Here is a 6,948-nt window from a genome sequence, read left to right on the forward strand (position 1 = left end):
CCTGCCCTTCTTGGGGCTCCAAGCCGAATGTGCATATCCGTTCTATCCACATCCCAATTCACAGATGGGGACCATCTGAAACACCCAAACCTCTTGGGGTTTACATAAAATGCTATCAGTGGTGTAGCTAGAGGGGGTGCACAGCACTAGGCTTTGCAGGCACCTGAACACGTTCTGGAAGCGGCCCCCCCTTCCCTTCCAGGCCGCCAGAGCAAAACAGAGGCCTTCTGAGCCAGCTTTGCACAGGGACAGTATTGTAGCCAATGAGGTTAATCCGAGGCGCGATTATGGCGAGTTGAACACTTTTCCCAATGCCCTGCCGTGAGGACTTGAAAACAAGTGGTTTAAAGCATGGGCTGTTTTAGGGTCACGCCTGTAACTAAGGCCCTCTGGGACTCTCTTTCTAGGACTCTGGCTTCATTGGCTGCAAATTACAACTGGTGGGGCTGGATCCCCCAGTCGCCTCCTGATCCTCCTGAGTCTCTTCACCCCGTGATTGTCTTGGTCCCTGGATGGCTCTGAATGTGGTTGTGGATGCTGTGTGGATGCTCACTGCCCCTACTCCCAGGGAGGGGGTGGTGCAGGTACTGCAGGGCACAGCCAAACTCATGCCATGGGGCGGGGTCTTGCAGTGGAGGGGTCTCCCAATCCGCGGTGGGGCAATCGGTTGCCCTGCCCCCGAGGTGGCTGGCAGAGTCCTGCCTTGAACTTTCCAGGGGCTGCGGGTGGGGGAAGGGTCTCTCCTTGGCTTCTCTCTTCCTGCAGCCTGTTGGGAGGCTGCGCTTGGTCCCACCTGCCCAGGTCTTCCTCTCCCAGCTTGTCTTCCTCCCTCTTCTTGCCCTTCCAGCTCCTTCCATGGCACTGCCTCTGTCTCGTTCTCCACCCTGTCCCCTCCTCCCAGATCCTCTTCTCTTGTCTCATCTCCACCTCCTCCTGCTTCTCCTTTGCCCCTCTCCACACCACTCCTGTGTCCTCTGTCTTCTGCTTTCTCCTTCTTTCACCCTCTTGCCACCCCACTTCTTCTTCCCCGATCCTTTTTATGGCCACGCATCAGCCCCTCATTAGTGGCAGGAGACAGTGCTCCCCTGGCACTCCACCCTCCCCCTCTCCCACAGGATTGGCGCTGAGTGGGTGACATCATCAGTACACGTAACAGCAAACCACCCAGGATGGTGTCTGGTCGATCCAGACCAGGAATATGGCAGGGCCATTGCCCACAGTGAATAACAGGAAACATATAAAGTCAACCTGTGGCTGACATCACTTGTGGAGACTCCAGAATTGGTCTCCAGCTGCCTTGTTTCCTTTCCACATCACCCTATCAGCTATGCACTGGGGTTCTTCGTTTAGGTCATGCTCCAATCCCTTTAGCTACTGTTCATGGAGAGCTATGGGGGGGGGGGGTGCCATGATATGGCTAAGTGGGAGAATCCTGCAAGAGAGTGGATTCCCTGAAGGCCCCTGTGCTACTCCCCCCTAGTTTGAGCACCCCAGAAAAGGCTCCGTGTGCATCTTTCTGCCTGGCTGAAAACCACATTTCATCTGCTTAGGATGAATACCGCCTCCCCCCCGCCTTGTTCTTGACATGAATCTGCTGATGTCCCCACCAGTTGCGCCAGGATTCCTGTCTCTGAACACTTGGCAGGCACCTTTAGGCGCTTTGCCTGCTCAGAATGTACCTGCTGACAGAAGAGTCGATGGGACGTTCTCTCCAGCCAGTTCTGTCTGCAGTCTTGCTGGTGTTCTGCTGACGGTGTTTTCTCTCTTGGTGTTCTCTTAATATATGTTAAAAGATCAGGTGAGGAAAGTTCCAGCTTTGCTTCCTGACCCCAGGTGACGCAGCTGCAGCGCTAATGGTCTCCTTGGATCTATGCCTGCTTTTCAGTGGGAGCAGACCAGAGGAGACTCTTGGGAGGCTGGGATACGGTGGCAGAGCCAGCTGCTGCCTCCAACCCCTCCTGGGCCCTGTCCTCCCTCCACTATGTCCAATGGGAGGTCCGCTGCTGCACCCCGTGACTGACTCTAAAGGTGGGATTTTAGTGGTAATGGTGCAACAAACAGAAGTTCTTTATGAAACACTGGACGCGATGCACGGGATTCCAGGCCAGCGGCTTTATAACTTATTATTATTTATCTGTTGCTAGCCCTCTGGATGCTAATTAATCTGGATGCTAGCCCTCTCAGTTCTCCCCTCCCCACTGGAGGTCCACAGCTGTATTCCATCCTTGATGGTCCTTTCTGTCTGCCTAGGTGCTACATTATCACCTTCCATGGAGTTGTAAATTCCTTGCAGCTAGGACTGCAAGCCACTTCTCTGTTACTGGGTTACTTTGGTTCAGGCTTTACATGCTACCAGGCTGAAACTGTACATATTCATGACTCTTCCCCTGCTCCTCTGTATGGTCATCCTTCAGCGCCCCATCAGTGAGAGGAGCCAGTGCTCCCCCTGCCCCTTCCCCACAGCAGAATGGCGCTGGGTGGATGTCATCATCGCTGTACATCGCAGCAGTCTACCCAGAATTTGTGCCTGGTAGATCCAGATCAGGCAGGTGGCAGAGCCGTTGCCCACAGCGAATAATATGGAGGAAAATTATGAAGCAAGGCTTCTAAAGTCATTCTGCGACTGACGTAACTTGCTGAGCCTCCATAATTGGTCTCCAGCTCGCTTGTTTCCTTTGCACATCACCAAGCTGACTGCACCCTATCAGCTGTGCATGGTGGTGCTTTAGGTCATGCTCCGACACCTGCAGCAACTGTTTATGGAGAACTGCAGTGGGGCCATGATATGGCTAAAGGGGGAGAGCGCAACAGGAGAATGGATTCTTGAAGGTCCCCTGCTACTCTCCCCTACCTTGAACACCCCCAGAGAAAGCTCTGTGTGCGTCTTTTTCCCTGGATGAAATCTACGTTTTTTCTACTTATCGAGACCACTGCCTTCCTCCTGCCTTGTTCTGGAAAGGAATCAGCTGATGTCCCCACCAGTTCTGCCACAATTCAAGTCCCTGAACACTTGGCAGGCCCCTTTTGGCGCTTCGCCCACTCAGAACGTACCTGCTGACAGAAGAGTCGACAGGATGTTCTCTCCAGCCATTTCCATTGGCGTCTTGCTGGTGTTCTCCTGAGTCTTTAATAAAAGATCAGGTGAGGAGAGTCCCAGCTTTGATCTTGTTTCACAGTGCTGACCTATGCTTGCTTCTTCAGTGGTAAGCCCCACTGAGTTAAATGGGGCTTGTTCCCAGGGGGCAGCCCAATCCGAAGCCTTCTGGCACCCATGGCTCCAGCAGCCCCCAAATGGCGACCACTGGACCCTATGGGCTCCGGTCAAGCTCTGGAAGTCTCCACAGGGTGAGGGAGCATTTACCCCCTTACCCCAGGAAACAGCTGCAGCGCCAATGGGTTTCCTTAAATCCATGCCTGCTTTTCAGTGGGAGTAGACTGGGAGGGAGGTTGAGATGCAGCTCAGAGCCTGCCAGCATCCCTGCTTCCCAACTAGGCCCTCCCCTCCCTCCACACTCCCTCCGCCCACTCCCACACTCCGCTTCCCCCCACCCTGAAATTACTCACCATTGGCCGGTGCTGAAGGAGCATCAGCCGACCGTCCACATGGCGTTGACCCCAGTACTGGTGGCCCCTCCTCTCCAGCTGCTGCAGATGTGCCTTACGGCACTTTTGCAACACCCAGCGCCGGCACTGGAGGTCGACACCAGCCCTAAGCCTGCCTAGGTTTGGACCTTGAGTCACCTCCTCCCCCCAGAGGAGACCTACCCAGGCAGATGGAGCTGAAGTACTATTGAAGGGCACTCCAGAGTCCTCAGAAGGCTTTTGGAGCATCTAAGGATGCAGCAGTGGAAGGGCTCCAGAGGAGAGGTGGAGATGGCAGTGGCAGTATAGCAGGTAAGGGAGAGGCAGGCAGGCTGCAGAGCTGAGAGGAGGCCCAGCATCTCTTCCAGGTGTGACAACCTGGAGTCACCAGGAGAGCTGTGTGGCGGAGTTCTTTGAACGTTGCCTGGAAGGGATAAAGGGCAATCAGTCCTGTTCCCCACTTCCAAGGGAGAAGCAGTTAAGGCCCAAAGAAACAACTCCTTGATAAAGAATCCTTTAACTAGTTGCAGTCAGTGCAAACACACGCAAAACACACACAGAGAGAGAGAGAGAGAGAGAGAGAGAGAGAGAGAGAGAGAGAGAGAGAGAGAGAACTTTCAATGAAATCGACTTATTGTAAAAATTTATTGTAAAAATAAACGTGAAAATAACCTATTCCAAAGATACACTTTCACCGATCGTCACATTTTTTTAAAAATGCAGTGAAGGAGATTCTATTTGGGGTGGTTGTGGAATTCACACTCAACGGTAGCGTGAGTCTGTTTGAGCTGGTATTTGGCGCACTGACGAGAAAGGAAGAGGGAATGACTCGGCGGGCAGAAGTGTGGGGAGCGCTTGACTAGGATACTGAGCAGGAGGAGGGCTGGACAGAGGGGAGGGAAGCGGCAAGAGAAATGAGGGGTCAGAGCATGATGATCGCAGCCCTTTGAAGGACAACCTGCCAAGCCTGCAAGGTCAAGCCAAGGGCCCTAATTAGATGGGGTGAAGGGGGAGAGGGTTGTTTATCTCCATCACCCACAAGGATGTTCTTGAAATCCTCTTTCAATGCTTGTGTAGTGCATGTGGAGGAGCAGCCCAGACAATCCACCTCCAGTGTGATCAGGTGGCAACACTGGATGCAGGGGAAGGGGGCAGGACACTGCCCAGGGATCCTCAGTCATGTGGGACTAGCCTGCATGATCAACCTGCTCAGGACAAGGATTTCTTGTGCTCCATTTGATTCCCTTTTTAAAGTTGTGGGGCCTGCCTGTGCCTGGGGCATTGTGGTTTGGGGTGTGTCTTTTGCTCCAGCAGAGCTGCTGCCAGTCAATGCAGGCAGCACTCCTGGAATCAGTGCAAGCCCATCCCCTCTCAGCAGTCTGCATACAAAAGGGACATCACAACCTCTCTTCCTCTGACCCAAGACTCTTGCGCATCCTCCCAAAATCAGTGGCACAAATAAAGAGCCTGTAGAAAATTAGCATGAAAAATGTGAATGTGTTTGAAAAATGTTTGACACATAAAGTAAACCACCAGTTCAAATTGGGGCGTGTCTTGTCTCTTCTTGGAGCAGGTTCCTTACAAGACATAGGCTCGGAACAATGGGACGCCTCCTAGACTCTAGGCTAGACTCTCTATACTCCCCACGGTCTAGACTTGAACCCGAACAGGAAAAAAGGCTGAAGAAAATCTTGAATACTGATAAAATGGTATGTTGCCCAAACAGAGTCAGGGATTTGGATTCAGGAGGGGGTAGGACTGGAGGGGGGCAGGCGTTCCAGGCAAAGACCAGTCCGGTATCACACTGGAATCTGGGGACAGACTGAACACTACAAGTCTTCTTTCTGCTACTTTTCTCTGGAGTCTTTGAGCTTCTCTTGGAGTCTGGAGTTTCACAGCCAGCCTGATCTGCCAGGCAGAGTTTCCCAAGCAGGGACACCTGGTGACAAGTTTTAGAACAAGGATTGGAGAGGTGACCCGTATCCAGTGGCCTAGCTAATGAACATGTAGTCCAGTGTGGAGCTGAAAATGATGCCCTGGAAGTGATGTCACAGCCGGAAGTGACATCTTCCCTGGGCTTTTTAAAAAGTGCAGATTGGGGGGAAACCTGCCTCCTCTCCCCAGCTCACCCAATTAATCTGCCATCTGCCCCCAGCCAGCGGCACAGCTAAGGCATCGATCTGCTACCTGGGAGCAAAGAAGATTTTGTAGCCCCCCCATGACAAAATCAAATTTAATTAAGTAAATAAATAAAAGTGTGCCCCATACTGGTTAGAGACACTGTGCTGGGGTGATGGTTATTGTCTCACTGCTAAATATAAGAGGAGCACCATTTGAAAAAGTGCTTCTTTACTAGTTAGCAGAATGAGCTGTATTATGGTACATGGAAATGAGAGTTGACTCATATTAACACCTTCTTGGTTCCCTGCTGTATCACAATAACATCTCATTACTCTCAAAACAATGAGTTTCATGGGCCAATTTTGAGTTAAGAAATCCACTTTTTGTTCCATAAGGCAGTTGTGTTTTTGTTTTCTGCTTGATTGGCCATAACTTTTGATAGGATACAGTTATTCCAATGCAGTTTGGTCCATTGCATTCTGCATTAAATTACCTTTCCCATGATATATAACATGGTGGTATTATTTGTACATACCAAGGTTTTCACAATTTTGGCCACTAGTGTCAAGCTCAGCTTCTTGCCCCCCTAAAGCTTGTTGCCTGATACAACTGACACCCCCTGCACCCCCTTAGTTATGCCACTGCCTGTGTCTCCATTTCTGGGTGTAACCAGCACTTGCCTGCTGTCTTTTAAGCAATATGTGTTGGGAAGACCCAGCATCTCTGCTTGGAGACTCAGTATCTCTGCTTCAGCAACAGCCTGAAACTCTACATTAGACTTTGGTTCACCAGTTGGAGACCCTCTTCCCCACTTCCTCCCTGCTTACACCAGGCTCGGACAATGGAAGGCTCCTCAGAGGAGTCGGTGCGGAGGTTGGATGTAGCCTCTGCAGGTTGGTGCACGTCTGTGCATTGGCTCAGCCAACTCACAAGGAGGCACAGACATTTGTGACCCTCCTGAGCTTAGGGGCAAGGAACTTAGGATAGCCAGCGCAAGGGCGAGGTAGGATTAAGCCCTAAAGCACCTAAGGTTACTCAAAGTAAAGGCAGCAATTGCAGGAGGAACAAAACATCTATGAAACACATCAGTCTAAAATAACAGGGCTATTTCTAACCTGACAGCTGTCTCTCACCTGGGTTAGTCACCCACTGAAGATCACTTGGCTCCAGGGCTACCTGTGGGGCCAGGTGCCCATGTTGGACAATGGAGAGAACACACCACACACCCCTTAGGGTCTACAAAAA

At 51.6% G+C, this 6,948-nt stretch overlaps 1 pseudogene; it reads left to right on the forward strand.

Annotated features, from left to right (window-relative positions):
• The first annotated feature begins 234 nt into the window (after positions 1–234).
• Positions 235–340, forward strand: LOC136638369 (U4 spliceosomal RNA; annotated as a pseudogene).
• The last annotated feature ends 6,608 nt before the right edge of the window (positions 341–6,948 follow it).

This window comes from Tiliqua scincoides, chromosome 1 (assembly GCF_035046505.1).
Source record: "Tiliqua scincoides isolate rTilSci1 chromosome 1, rTilSci1.hap2, whole genome shotgun sequence".
Lineage (NCBI taxonomy): Eukaryota > Metazoa > Chordata > Lepidosauria > Squamata > Scincidae > Tiliqua > Tiliqua scincoides.